At 38.3% G+C, this 15,979-nt stretch overlaps 1 protein-coding gene across 7 annotated transcripts in view; it reads left to right on the forward strand.

Annotated features, from left to right (window-relative positions):
• chrm3a (cholinergic receptor, muscarinic 3a) overlaps positions 1–15,979 on the forward strand; it is a 109,091-nt gene that overhangs the window by 68,396 nt on the left and 24,716 nt on the right. For 2 of the 7 annotated variants that reach the window (XR_015778374.1, XR_015778373.1), the window contains one exon: positions 7,232–7,702. The exons of the other annotated variants lie outside the window; for them this stretch is intronic. The gene's annotated coding sequence lies outside the window, so the exon portion shown is untranslated. Of the gene's footprint in view, positions 1–7,231; positions 7,703–15,979 lie in introns of those variants that run through there. 7 annotated transcript variants of the gene reach the window in all.

Consider the following 15,979-nt stretch of genomic DNA (forward strand, 5'->3'; position numbering starts at 1 on the left):
CCTTTTTTTTTAAAAAAAGAGATCAAACCAATTTGTTTAGTTTTCAAAAGTTCATATAGCTTGTAAAAGGCATCTTAATTCAACCCAAGACAACTGATGTTAATCTAGGTTTCAAAGGGTTAACTACAGAAAAAATGATCAGAAAGTAATTTAATTACTTGATTAACTATGCAGATATTTATGGAGTTGAATTATCAGCAAGCCCCTTCAAAATGTGATAAACTTCTAGATTAGTAGTTCCCCAAAACTGCTAATGAACCCACAAATACAATATAGTTTGTTAACAATATGCTCCCTTGCCTTTGAAGTAAGGCTAGATTTTTACTGTAGGTAGCAAGCTAATTGGTTGGAAATGCAAATTTTTGGAACTTATATTTAAGCAAATAAACACAAAGATGTATCTATTGCTTTTCTTTGCTCTTTGGATCTTGGAACGACAAGAAAAGGCACTTTCCTCCAAACCTTTAAAATCCAGAATAACTCTCTTACTGAAGCCCCATGCACAAGTCTTGGTGAAGCTTCTTATACAACTCACATATTTTGTCGATGCAGCTGAGTCTACGATGTAAAAGAATTTTTTTTTTGCCACATTCCAACAGTAATTATTCGTACTTTAACTCCTCATCTCAGCGGCCATACATTACCTTCATTGTGCACCGAGGAGGACAGAGCCGTGTAGCCAGGTGGAACCGGCTGTAATTAGAGCGTAGAGAGAAATGATGGACACGCAGAGCAGTCACAGACAATTTACCCCAGAAGAGAAGATGCATTCCCCACTGCCTTTTTCACCCGAACACCCCCATCCCGCGCTGCAGCCTCCCACAACTCCGCCAGCCCAGTCGGCTGTTACAACCACATAATCATCTCACTCCATTATATATCGTAACTAGTTTTTATGTGCTTATGTTTTTCCTCTTACCTTGACCGGCCTTTGCTTGGCTCTCACAGCCTAATGTCATGCCTCGTTACCTGCTTGTGTTCTCCCTGACATCCTCTTTCATATTATTTCTGTCTTCAAGTGCTGCAACCTGTTTGCACTTTCTGCTTTTTTGCTCTTTTTATTTGTCTTCTTGGCAGTCGCTCAGATGGATTGTGTTTACCCAAAGTTTGCCTTTTGTGTGTTTGTGTCACAAACGACATATTTTGAGTGATTTTTTTCACTTATGGTGCTATCATTGTCGTCACCCCGAGCAACATAGTTTTAAATCACCTTTTCCCCCAAAGATTATTATTCACGATAATGGGTGGTTTCATATTGGCAAAGTGCCTGTTGGCATAGACAGCGGCGCTGTATTGTCTCCTCCCAAACTGTGCGTTTTCACATTTTTAACAGCTTGGCTATCCATCACACATGCTGTGTCTGTCTGTCTCAAGGGTAGAAGTGATTTATTATCCCAGTGGAAATTACTGTGCTGATGCTGTCGTTTGGTTAAAAAGAAAAACACCTTAACTCTGAAATTCTGAAAAGAGAAATAGAGACTAAGCAGTATATTTTTTTCTTTGCGATAGTCTGTGCAAATCAAAGCAGTTATTTAATAGGGCTTACTCAACTGAGATCTGTTTTTTTAATGTATGAAAGAGACTCTCAGCCAGACAATCTGACTAATTTCCTTTCTGTCTTAATCTCAGTCTCCGGTTACCCGCATGTAGTATGCTAAAACCTTATTATGAATTGCACCCAAATTGCATCATCTTGAAGGCGTCATGAAATTAGTTTTTACCAAAGTGTCCTTTAATTCCACTTCTACACTTCCATTTCCGCATTCAGTAACTTTTATTTGTGGTTGAATATTGACTAAGACAAGTCTTGCTTTTTTCATTCAGTAAAGTGCCAACATGTATCCACCTCAATTAAGGGACGTCTGAAAGTTTTGCAGGAGTGTGAAATGTTGTTACACAGCACTTAGCAATAAAACTACACTAACAGAAGGGAAATAAAAGACCAGTTGCAGGTGGAGTAGGAATCAAATGTGTCTAATCCAGCAAAAAGTAAACTGGAAGTTGCCACAAGAAGCACCCAGCCATCACATTGTGTTTTCAGAGAGGAAAAGAAGTCAATATAGAGTTGGCTATAATGTCCTCTAGTGAGTATTGATGGACTCTGGTGAAGGTTAATGATGTATGCACAGGTTTAATGACAAACATATTGCAGTCATATTGTAAATGTGTAACATCTGTCACCTTCTACACAAAATTGAATTTGTTTCCACCATGTGTCCTCTCTGTGTAACTTTCTATTGACAGTAACTTGCATATAAGTCTGCCAAATTTCCCAGAAGAATTGAGAGGACACATCCCTGGTGTCCTCCATGGTGGCTGCAGCTCTGACTCACACAGCAGCAAACTATTTCTTCTTCAGGCACAATTATTGCTACACAGACAGAAAAATAAATTAGGTCATCTTTCCCCACCCCCCAAATCTCCTCGACTGTTCGGTGTAAATTGTGATAGGTGACAGATTTCAAGTTACCCTGTTAAAAATGTAGTAAATAATTTCAGTTACTTAAGGCTTCTTGTCCGACAACATGACATCCTGACTTGTGGTTGGCAAATTCAGGTTGTGCATATGCATATGCATATTCATTTCATCAACAGACGAGACGTGGTGAAAATTCAAATAAGAGAACCAATCAAAGACAACAATCAAAATTTGAACGCATACCGCCACATGAATGGAGCCAGTCTTGACATAGAGACACGCTTGTAAGACATACCTACCCCTGATGGTGCTGCATTTGTCCCAGTGGCTTTGCTTACCTGGATTGTCCAGATGATAAGCCCAAAAAGTCATTTTTTGAACACGAAGAGAACACGTTCATAACCCCTTTGTAATCACCAACAGTTTATAACTAATTGAATTCCACAGTTGGTACTTTTTTCCCTTAGTGATTGTAACAGATTACCTTTATTTTATAATTTAATTATTTGTATCTAATTGCATGTTTCAACTTACTCCCCAAAACTGGAAAATAATGTGGTGATGGTGGATGGTGATTTGGCTGGTTGTTCGGTCAGTCTACGGCTTTGGTCCAAGCTGAAATATCTTGACAGCTATTTGATTGATTGCCATTAAATTTGGTACTGACATTTATGGTCCCCGGGGCATAAAGCCAATAAATTTTGGTGATCCCCTGACCTCTCCTGTAGTACTATAATTTGGTTGACATTTGTGGTTTTGAGTGGATTGTCTCAGAAACAACTTCCCATGTAGCGCCATCATCAGGTCAACTGGTCTACTTTGTGTTTAGCAATGCTAAAATGGTAAACTAAGATGGTGAAGATTAAGAAACATTATACATCATAAAAATCTGCTTGTTTACATGCTGGCATTAGCATTTAGTTCAAAGTGCATTTGTGAAGTTTCTGTAAAAGTCTTTTTTAAAACCCAGTGACTGGTAGAGTAGTTACAGGTAAATTGCTTTAAACAAACAAAGCAATATCAAAGAAACTAATTTCCGAATAGTGCTTAGTGTTCTTTCACATGAATCAGAATTGCACATTGGAGCAATACTTATCAGTTAATGAACTTGAATTACACCGGCTGACAAACTGCATCTGACTTTTAAAGATTTTGGCATTCAGCATTTGATGTTTCATGCGACTAAGTTCTGTGGCAAGCTGGGACCCTGTCTGTGTGTGTCAGAGTGTGACAAATGAAGGAAGGAGGGAAACAAAGAAACAGAGACTGGGTTCTGACAAATCTTGGCTGGTGTTATTAAATTTGGCATGTGGCATTCAGCTTTTTCAAATATTACAAAAGTGCTGTTAAAAAAAACTTGCTTCAGCATCAAGACTACCAAAGTTATTGGAGATTTTGTTCAATTATGCTGCCTCAGACATGAGGGCCAACACAAAGTGGATGTTAAAAGCATGGCATGCAGTTATGATATGCTTTGCTATATTGAATTAACCATCCAAAAGTGAAATATTGCGCTTGCTATGTAGAAGATTCATAGCATACTTTTTCATGACTGGATTAAATGGATTATGTGCATTTTACAAACATAATCCCCCTGGCAAATGCAGATTAAAAACTGAAATGTTTGTTAGTTATTTATGTCATTTTTAAGGAAACAAATGTTTTATTAACTTCCCATGAGGAAAAAACAGTCATTATGTATTCTTTTGAAGGAGTGAGTGAGAAACACATGGGACATGTCATTCAGGTTTTCCCCAACACAGATAAAAGTGGACAAAAGATGTCTGAGATTGGATTGAGGGATAAAATCATTTGTAGGAGGATCCAGGAGGGAGCTGACTTTCTCCCTCACCTGTTTGTGGTGGTGAGGAGTGAGGTCAGTCGGAAGGGACTCTATCATCCGTGACAAAATCCCGCGCAAGAAAACCCAGCAACATGGATTGACTGACCAGATAAATAAGATGATGATGAGTTTGATTGAACCCTGAACAAACATTGGAACTTTGGTCCACTGAGCATTTGTCTTTGCTTTTCTCAGTTATTTTCTGGTTGGGTCAGTGGAAGTTAATTAATTTCCCTTCACGTGATTTTATCACTGCCACACAGACACCTTTAGGGTGGGTTTTTGCAGATAGTACATTTTAAACTTGAAAAAGCTTCCAATGTCATTTATCTAAACTGCAATACGATGCATACTAAAGTGGCATCTACACTAGAAATGATAAGATTTAAAGGGTAAATGCCAGAACTTCTGGACAAACCGTTTATGGCCAAAAAAAATACACTAAGATAAGACTTAAACTTTTGCTGCAGCAAGGATTGTCCTTGCTCTATAAGCTGTTTTGAGGCTGTTTTGAGCAAAGAGCATCTGTATCTTTTATATATGCAAGCATAAAGTTCCATCACTCAAGGCCAAAATGGGAATATTTATTTATACCAACAAAACAGAGAAGATGACTGACAGTGGGTGAGTGTTGACTGTAAAACAACACCAAATAAATACACAGTAGCATCCCAGAAAAATGAAAAATTCTGGTAATGTTGAGCAATATTTATTGTGTGCTGTGAACAAACAACATTTAAGATCACTCTTTGCTGACTGTGTCCCAACGTGTGACTCAAAACAAACACTGTGCAGACGGCCTGTGATAACGGGGGAGGCGAGGGAAAGCTGTACGGGAAGTGCTTTAAAAGTATGAAATAGGCTGATACTGCCTACAGCCCAGGCACAGACACGATCAAAGCAGCCCGCTATAGTCACACGCATCTGATCAATGAAATCTCATCCAACCTTGTCCCTCCTCTGTCTAACCCTCCTGTAAGAGCAACAGTATCAGTGCACAAAGTGAAGGCAATACAGAGACAGAGTGTCAGAGTCAGAGGAGCACAGAGAGACAGGAGGCTGACTGAGGGAAGATAAAAGCTACAAATAGACTCAATAAACAGTTTAGTGGCTATTTGAAAAAAGTTTTTAGTGAACCACATTGTTATTATATGTGATTAGAGCGATATATTAATATTTTAAACATACCTTGCTTTGCCAGATTGTAATGAGATGAAAGAGGGAGACAGCAAAGAGGATAACTTAAAACGACAAGACTGAACTTGGTAGCAGAAGAGTAATTATAAAAAATATACAGATTAAAAAAACAGAAAAGAGAATGAGGTGGATTAATTTTGATGTACTTTTAACAATTCTCTTTAGAAACTGAGAGTCCTATGTTGAAGCTCACTATCTACCCTTTGAACAAGTTTAGCCACGGTAATTTTAGACAAAAGTAATTTCTCAAAATGCCTGGTCTCACTCCCAGGGTGTCAAAATGTGCAGCTGGGGCAATGTTCTCAGTGTCACTAGAATGATGCAGTGGGCACCCTTTAGTGTCTGTGTGAGATATTTAAACCCATCTGGGCCATTATTAAAAGCTTAGAGCAACAAACATAATTTAAGGAGTGGGAAATTCCACTTTCCATTCCAGAATGATGGATGGTTCCAGCAAGCACAGGACTTTGACCAAAGAGACAGGGGATCAAGACCAACAATAAAAAAATATCAGTGGCAGCGTTTGTGCCACTCAAGGCGGGCGTTTTCTAGCATCATGGTGCCTTTCGAGCCGTGTTTGTGTGTCCCAGGCTGGATGTTTTTTTAGTGACAGTTGCAATCTTTCATCTACCCATAACCAAGTACTTTTGTTGCCTAACCCTATCACTGACCGCATCTTACAGCCGACCCCCTCTGTGTCAACATTACAAAAGGCTGCCCCTGGCAATCCTTGTAGCGATGCCGGACTTTTGCCCCAACTGGAAAGTAAAAGTTTGGTAAGTAGGGATGAGATCATGTGGTTTCAAAGGTTATAAGTCTATGGACGTGGCAAATTTTGGTCATACTTGCAATTAATATCAGCTTAGTAATTCAAGTTTTTAATTTCTTGTTGTAATTATTGGTATGTTTTATGTTAAATGCCAAAATTAATAAAATGTAATCTTTAATCTAAAAAGTTAATTTATTTTTATACATATTGCAGTCAATTGTTGGTATATTATTTATATTTGCTTCAAAAACCATCACAACAGATGTGGTTGGAACATGAGAAGACTACAATAATAGACATGATGTGTCCTTTTACACTCCAGTTGCTGCTTACTTAGTTAATATGAATGTTTTAGTTGGAGTGTTTGGCTTTATTTGCAGTGTAAATCATATTTGTCAATGTGGACTAACTGAAAGAGGAAGTGGGAAACTCTGGTAAACAAACTGAGTACGCAGAGCTATTACAACTTCATTACTGTGTCAGAGAATAGTATCAAGTTTCTCTGATTACTACAATGATGACATACTGCACATAGAAACCATTAAGCAGGTTTGAATCAAGGGACATCATTCAAGTAAATTATGTGCTAATTAACCAAAGATTAATGTTATTTTTTAGGGCTTGTGCATGATCATGATGTATTTTTTCATAATATTTACAGTCATTTCCCTCTTGATTGTCCCTTTAACCAATATTGATAGCACATCATTAACGTATGAAAAGTCCCCTAAATTAACATGATTCAAATGTCATACTTACCACCACTTACTCCCATGATGCATTATGCAATCACGGGTCCCGGGGCACAGATGTCTGGTGTCTGCCCTCCTACCTTGCAGCCCTCCTCCCAAGAGACAGAGAGCTTTTATTGCAGAGTGTCAGTACAGAGCCTTAAAGTCCCACAGAGCACATTTGGGGACAAACACTCCCTGCGAAGCTGTCATGATGGCCTCTTTGTTGTCATATTTTCAACTAAATGTGATGCCCATTTCTTCTTTTTTAGGAGGACTATTTTTGTTGGAAAATGTGAAGTCACGTCTCACAGAGGCTCTGTTATCCATCCATGCCGACTCCTCTACTAAAATTCATCTTCTTATTACAAGACATTGCTGCTTAAAGTTGCATAGTGATTCTGTTGATGTTAATATAACTGCATAAAGCAAAACAATTAATATATTTAATATAATAAGTGTTAATACAGAATGGCATTTGGAGACAAGTCTGTTTACATAGCAATATTTAATAATTGGATTTGTTTAATTAATAGAATCATTAGTGCAACAAATAATGTTGAATATATCATAATGCTCATGTTAGGTCATTAGACAGCTGAAATGCCACTTTAAGTAATTTAGTGGCATACCTTTTTATTTAGTGCTGTAATTACAGAATTTCTCTCTCTGCAAACGTGCCAAATAGTACACATAAGTCAGTGCCAAGAGCAATGAAAAATGTATTGGACAATAACATAAGAATAAAAACATGAAGTAGGAATATTCAGTACATCTATTTGCTTGAAAATCTTTCCTAATTTGCTCTACTTTGTAGCAAGAAAACTGCTAAGCAGATGAAAACACCCCACCACATACATCTGTGATGGGTTCCAAATGGTTAAACACACATAAGCAGCTCATATTAACTGAAGTTAACTGGCATCATGTTGCTCATGATTTTCAACAAGAACGATGACTGACATAGCAGGAGACCACCTAAAGTAGGGATGGGAATTGAGAACTGGTTTCAGTTAAGAACTATTTCAAATTTGTCTGATCCATCGGAATCGTACTCCTCCAAGCGTAACAACTCCTTATGTTGATGCTGGCTTATTAACAGTTGAATGTTACAAAACAGTGATGTTTTACGCTGCTACAGAGAAGAGGGTGTTGTGACAGAGAGGAAGGGGTGTCTACAGCGTGGCTTTATTTCACACAGAAAGATGACAACAGTGCTGCTTGTAATACCTGTCAAATGATGATTTAAAGTTAGAGTGGAAATACATCTTTCCTCATAACATGCAGGGTTTCCCACACATTCATTTATTTGGTAGAGGCCACCAAAAAAATCTTGCACAGACTCACAAAAAAGTGCAAATTTAGAGAGCTGACACAGAGTCGTCAGGTACTGCCACACATTGATTCTGGTTTTGTGGAAAACACTGACATGGGCTTAAATTCCAGGACTTCCATGTATTTCACACTCTGCACACGAGTGCCACCACTTCCCAAACGAGCATCATGTCTGCTGCACTGACGCTGAAAAGGCCTTCTTTCTTTCTTTTCACACAGAAATTCGATCAGAAATCAATAATGAATTCAATAAAAAAAAATATAATGGTATTTGGTATAATGGTATCAGTAAAATCTTATCAATCCTCATCCATAGCCTAAAAGCAACAGTAGTCAAGTTGCTTGGCTTCTGCCAACATATACTGTGAACCTACAGGCATTCATCAGTCCCCTAAGCACGTTCATCAGTGGTAACTTCCATATCAGCCTCAATGTGTGTTGCCTGTGGGCTAAAACTCTGTTTGCTGGATAAGTCTTTATCCTCCAGATACTAAAGATACTTTTGACTTTTCATTCCACATTATTCTGGAAACAATCCAAGAAAAGCTAAGCTGCAGTGTGCCCAATAACTCCATTATAGTCCTCACGCTTTTGACTGGACTGCCACAGACAAGTATAGACTGTAAATTAAAGAGCGGTATCATGAATTGGTCTCCCTTAAGTTAAAAAAAAGATTTAATGAGTTTATGTTAAAAGCATCAAATGAGCAGCGATGCTTCTTTCCCGAAGAGAAAATGTTAAAAACATTGACTGCTGCCAAAAACTGACAGATCTTCAAAGTTTGTTACATTGAAACCGACCTTTTCACAGCATTGCCCCTCCTCTCCACTGATACACTATAAATACAGCATATATACTGATTAATGATTCATCTAAAAATGATTTGAGCATAAACCTGACAGTTTTTGTTTTTCTTCTGACTGCAGTTAGCAAAAAGAATTCATATAAAAATGATTTGGGCATAAACATGGCAGCTCTTGTTATTTTGTTGACTGCAGTCGGCAACTTCAAAAGCAGTTATCACCCAATAATTTCTACAAAGTCAAGAAATGTTTGCGAGGAAAGTAAACTATTAACTGTAATTGTCTGTGAGTCGTGTCCTTGACAATCAGTGGAGGCTGTGTGCAGGGGTGACAGCTTCCCACATGAAAAAGAGAAACACCACCTGCAGAGTATCAAAGTAGTTAATTATCTCTGGGTTTCTTGTTCTGTAGTAAGTGCTGCTTGCCTCTCTGGGGGCAGCTTCTAAGTATTCATGTTTTTATTTTAAAACCACAGGGAAATACATGGACTTTAGCCAGCAAAAGCTTTTGGGTCATGTTGCTTTGTCAGCATGCATAGCACTGTCTACAGAAAGCCCAAAATAAGGTCATCTCATATTTGTAGAAAAAAATGCCTTTTGTGATGATAATTACATTTTTAAGATTTGAAATGTCAAAACTCCTGACAGGTAGAAAGAACACAGCACTTACATTTAGTCTATTGTGGTTATATGCATGTTCAAAAGAAGGAAAGAAGCGTGAAAGTGTAAATAACAGCGTTATTGTAACTTCACACCAGCCTACGTTTCTCTTGTTGTCCACCACGACAACCTGTCACTGTTCCCCTCTTTATTCCACACAGTCAACACAACCTGCTCAGCAGCCGTAATGTCAGGCAACTGAAATGATGGAGATATTTCAAATGTCAAGGCTGCATTATGCAGACTTTGTACAAAAATACTTCTTAGCCACCTAAAAGGGTTGCAGTGCAGCCTCTTTCGTTTTTAAAATCCTGCAGAAATTATTTCGTGGTCAAACTAAACTGTGGTGTCAAGTCCTCACCCATCAATCAAAACTTAAAAGCCAAAAACTGCACCCTGGATAGCAATGAGTGATCATTCTGTCAATAAAAAGCAAGATTTACCCGTGATGAAACTTTTGTGTTTGTCCTGTAACGGCTGGCATTAACCTTGATGTTTGATTTCAGACTTGCAAGGTTCACACACCTTCGTGTGGCAACAAGAAATGCAGTGTACAGAAACTACATTGTTTATCTAACAAGGCCAACAAGTCCTTCAATCCAGTTGTTAGTTTGGTCCTACCATCTAATATGACACACAGGAGCGTTTCCTAACTTTGTGCTCCTAGTGGAAGGAGATCACACAAAACACACACAAAATGACATATATGACAGCAGCCCAGTCACCAAAAGAAAATTTTGTCATTGTACATTTATGCAAACCAAAAGGATCTTACATTTGTACATTTCGTACATATCATATCAGCTTTCTGAAGTGACATTTGAGCTAACCTTGTGATCACGAGGTAGAGCTGGATGGTAGACGGTGTAACACCTGGGAACACGAGACTAGACAACAAACAACAAAACCAGTATTGATCTAGCAAGTAATTCCTGTTTCCTGCCGCTTTTTAGGCACCAGAGGGATAATTTTGTAGAAACCTATCACTTTGTTTCCAACTGCTTTTAGGCACAAAAAGTTGTAGTTTTTTACCAAGGCTTTGCCGCTTTTTGTGTCCATTGTTCCCCTCAAACTGAGTATTTTAAGCTAGAATGTAATCTTTTCCTTACCATAATCAAGTGTTTTTGGTGCCTAAACCTATCATGTTAACCACAGCATTGGAACTTTAAACTTGAAGTTTAAAAGTATCCATCACATAAGAACGAGTAAAAGCAAAAGTACGAAACATATCATTGGTTTGCAGAAACGTGCTATGGCAACCTTTTTTTTTGGCAACTGGGTTGATGACCATTAATGAGCGCAGTGTTACACACACACATGGTTAATGTTGTGAAACGGTCATGGTTAGATTATGCCAAAATAACCACATGGTTGGGTTTATGAAAAGATCATGGTTTGGGTTAAATGAAGTACATTTGTTACCCACATGACAAATGTAAGTTAAAATAACTCGCTTTTGGTTTCATGTGGGAATTCAAACGGTGGTCTCCTGGATAAAAGTTCTATGTTTGTTTGACCAATTTAACCACCGCGACCTACAGCAGTAACTCTTTATACAACACCACCTGACTTCCTCCTTTACTACCATTATTATTACTATGCCCACTAGAGGTTGCCACCTAACAATGACCGTAAATATGGGTCGTTAAAAAAAAAAAAAAAGCTTCTACGAATGACTCACTGGCTTGGTTTTGGGGGTGGGTAGACAGTGTCAACTAAACCTGAGGTATAAAAGCTTACAGTCTCATATTATTTGGTTGAAATAAGAGTGTTTGATTATCAGCAATTTAATTTATTTTTAGTATCTTCATCATTGTGGGAACAAGTATCAAGTGTTCTGCAGCATCTATTAATTGCACACACGCATTAAATAATGATAGGTTTGAGCAGCTTAACAAGCAGCTACTGTGTAAAAACCCCTATGGGATCACAGCAATCTGTTTACATGCAGGTGGCAATTCAGAACATTAATTTAAATGTGGATCTGGGGTGTGTCAGCAACGCCAACAAGTAGATTCCAATTCTGAAATATCTTTATCCTGTCCACCCACAGAAGGAGAGCCTCTTAAAAAGTATTCATTAAATGTCGACAGTGCTGACAGACATGGGGAGCCTAATATGGTATTTTTGGAAAGTGTACATTAACAGGCTCTAAATTTAACACCACCATGACACTGGCAAATCATTCATTATACTGAATCTGAGGCATAATATCAGCATTACTCACTCAGTGGCCATCTGGCTGATACATCTATTCGCTATATGCTTTAAACAGCAGGGGAGAGCAGTTTGGGTTTGATTCAAATTTAAAGTTTAATTTCCTGTTAACACGAGAAGCACAGGGTCTCATTAGTAGAAAGTCATGGCAATATACTATAAGGCCTTCTCATCGAAATAAATCCAATGCATTCAAACAGCTTACTTGCACTGTCATTCAACCAGAGTTTCTGTTTGGTTCTGTTCACCAGCAAAGAGAAAACTTCCAGGGAAAATACAACACAGAATAAATGACGTGTCTAGCTGAAAACACCCTACTCTATGAAGGACATTTTTTTAAAAGCAGAGATATAAAAGATGACCTGGACCTTCATTTTTTTCTTTCTCTGGCTGCAAAGAGGCTCCGACAGTAAAAGTGTGAAATTGTCACTTCTAGGTTAAAGAATGGACCTAGAAACAAATTTGCTGCTCAATCATGGAGGAGGTCATAAGATCAATGATTTCACTTGAGGCCAAACCTCATTTGGCTTTGCAAAACTGACTGTACGATCTCAAAAATCAATTCTTAAATTAAGGAGAGGCTGATGCAGGGAAGCTAGCGTTATTCTGTGCGGTCCTGCCTCTGGGGCTGACGGAGCTCATGCTCAGACAGGAGGATAGAGAGCTGCAGTAATTCAAGCGTGATGAAATAGAAGCGTGGATTACTTTTTTTCAGATCAGGAGATGAGAGTTGGAGATGTTTTTTTTAGGAGCGTTTATTATGCAGTATCTCCATGTGATTGGGAAACGGGATTCTCATTGTGTTGCATGTTTGATTTTAGCCGTGTTTACAGAGAGGGTTGCCCTCGATGCATGAAGCATGAAAGGCAGAGTTGCATTGTTTCACATAGGCAAACAATGAGCAGGCGAATGAGCATCAATCAAAGTGACAGTTCCCGGATGTGGAGTTGATCTGAAATTCCGGTCACACTTTATTTGGATTGTCCACCCTCAGATAAAGAGTATGTTGTAACATTTAAACAGCTTGCTAGTTGAGATTCTAATTCACTCCTAACCCACTTGAATGATTTACTCAAATATACTCTGGAAATTTCAACTGGGAGCCAGCTGTTTGTGTACCCTGTACATACTTATTTTAAGCCAAACCATAATGTTTTTTTTCTAAACTAACTCTTCAATTTTGTTGCCTGAACCTGAGGAAATAAACTTATAACAAGAAATGTTTTACCTATATTGTAAGTTTATATTGAAAAGAGGCTGTATGCATTTAACGAGTAGAAACTTTACATTTATTGTGAAAATGGATGTTCGTTTTGAAGAGACACAATGTATGTAACGATCGTAAATAGGCACACTCTGTCTGTGCATGAAAAACAGACGCAGGAGGAGTACATAGCACCTCATGTTTTGACGTGGAGGGCTACTGACGAAGGGTGGATGTTTGATGAGTTAAGAGTGAAAATGAGTTAAGAGGGAAAATGCGTTGGTGTAAAAATTAAGAAAGAATTAAATAAATTTTAAAAAGAGGGGGAGACAAATAGAAATAATTTCAAAGAAAAAAAAGATTTCAAGGAGTTACACAGGTTTATTGCCAGTTATGACAGTAGAGACGTTGTGCCATATCACATCATGATTTGCACTGGAAAGCTAAACATTGCCACAAGAAGCTACAAACAACAAACGCATTATAATGCAGCATATTAACTAATAGTCCCTGATTAGTATAGTCCCACATTTCATTTTACTGTGTAATACTGCAGGAGGGGAATCAGATTCCCAGTTGATTGTAATGCACTTCTTTGCAGTGATCAAAGTGAGGTTAATATATTTTTATGAAATACATTCAGATGGTCCATATTGCCTAAGCCAAGGAGACAAGTGAGGTGATTTTGTGATATGAGTATCTAAACAGTGCTATAATATCAATTACAGAATTCCAAAATGTTGACAGCAAATCACAGCACCAAATCAAGTGTTACTGAAAGTCATCATTAAAATGCTTCGCGCACCGTTGCAGCAGTGAAGAGTCCTGTGTTTGCTAACACCTACATCTTATCGATCTTGGTGTACAGTGATTCAGTCCTCCAACAACATAGTGAAACAAGCAATCTAATGTGTATTGAGTTGTTTGGAAACTGAGTTTAAAGTTTATACAGAAGCTTGTAAAGTGTGAATTGCACTTTAACTTTCTCAGAGCAACTTTTTTTTTACCTCCTTTGACCTGATATTTTATTTGATGTTATCTTTTTTTTTTGTTCTGAGATGACCAATCCTCCCAAAACAGTTCTCCCCTTACACAGTTTTGTGTGAAGCAGATGAAAGTATTTGACATCAGGGCTTATTTGGGATTTGTGTTTGCACATGAGGGGAGTACAGCACGTCAATGGGACTTTGAGTTGTAAAGTGAACAAGTCTTCCCATTTTGGGACTTGGAAGAAGAATAGATAGGATAAGGTAATGAAGCATTGCGTTAGCTCAGGCAGGATGTGCACTGTAAGTCATGTGTGCTCGGCAGCTGATCATCAGCTGATCCAACAAACATCAATCATGTTCAGTGATTCAGGCGAGCTGTAGGCTCCTCATTCACAATTTACATCATTCAGGTATTATAATAGATCACAGGACACACATTTTGATTTAATAATTAGCAAATCATACACCAAGATGCTTTAGGATTACCTTTTTTATGCACAAATAAGAAATATTTTAGGATATTCTTGATAACACAGATGTTTCCTGATCATTTTTGATGAGTGTGGAAGTTTTAAAATGCCAAAGTCCTGACATCACTTTCTGATGAATAATTCAAAAGGTTATGATTTGTGTCCGACCTTTTGATTTTGACATCTGATTAATGACAGTGCTACGTACGGCGGTGCTTTCAGTGCGTCATCAAGTTGATCTTTAATGTAGGCGTTTGTTCAGCATTTACAGGGCTCAATGACATGCATTTGACCTGCAGGATTATCCTTTTCTCATCACAATTAGGTCCTTTCATAATAAATGCTAATCAAATGCAGGAGTGACAATCAGCCAGTAAAAACAACATCAGTCAGTCCATGATACACCTTATATGCACATGTGGGAAATAAACGTTTGACAGACTCTATGGATTTAGAATACAATAGATGCCACTATTCATGGATGACAACCCCATGTGACTTTGATTCCCACATAGTGTAGGTTAGGGTCATGGCAGGGGAAAAAGTAGAAAGAGGGATAATGGAGTAATATCAGTCAAATCCAGGCCACTGGGGGATTTTCCCTCCCGCTATATCTTACTTAGCTCCTGCTTCGCTCTGTCTAACTGCTGCTTTCCAAGCCATCCTGTCTGTCTATTTCTCTCCCTCTAAACATTTATGAATTCAATGAAATGCAGGAGATAAAACCAGGAGCCCATAGGAGAAGATTCTGTTCAGGGGATGAGATAACGAGAGGAACTGTGTTCCAGCTGGGCCTCCTTTTCTCCTCATCGTAATGATTATATATTAAAGTTTTAAGGCTGTGAAATGCCTGCAACCCCCTGATCATACTCCTCAGGAATGACTGAGACACTTGAGTGGTTATGGTGTTTATCTTCATCCACTAACCTCAGCATTGAGTAATATACTCACTCTCAGCACTGTTTAAATAAGTTGAAGGGCCTCAGAGTCTCCTCGTTTGGTGTTGACATCTAAGAAGAGCGACACACAAGAGGCCTCAGGGTGAGAAAAATGGTCCGGTTGATTAAGAGAGAGGTAGTTCAAAGCAGAAAACTTCATTCTTGGTGTTGCATGAAGAAAGGAGGGATGGATTATTTTTTTCTGGCATTGGATACAAGCACTTGAACAGAGAAAAAGAGATTTTTTTTTCCTGCCTGAGTAATTTAATGGAAATTCAAAACCTTCAGTGTTCTCTGCTGCTTTTTGCCAACACAGTTACTGATGTTTTGCTGCTTTTAGCACATGCGATGATGAGCGTCCAGCAGTGAAGTATCAATAAACACTGTGATTTATGCGGCAAGCAC

Source organism: Plectropomus leopardus, chromosome 13, assembly GCF_026936395.1.
Source record: "Plectropomus leopardus strain MGB_pleo_1.0 chromosome 13, ASM2693639v1, whole genome shotgun sequence".
In the NCBI taxonomy this organism is placed as follows: domain Eukaryota; kingdom Metazoa; phylum Chordata; class Actinopteri; order Perciformes; family Serranidae; genus Plectropomus; species Plectropomus leopardus.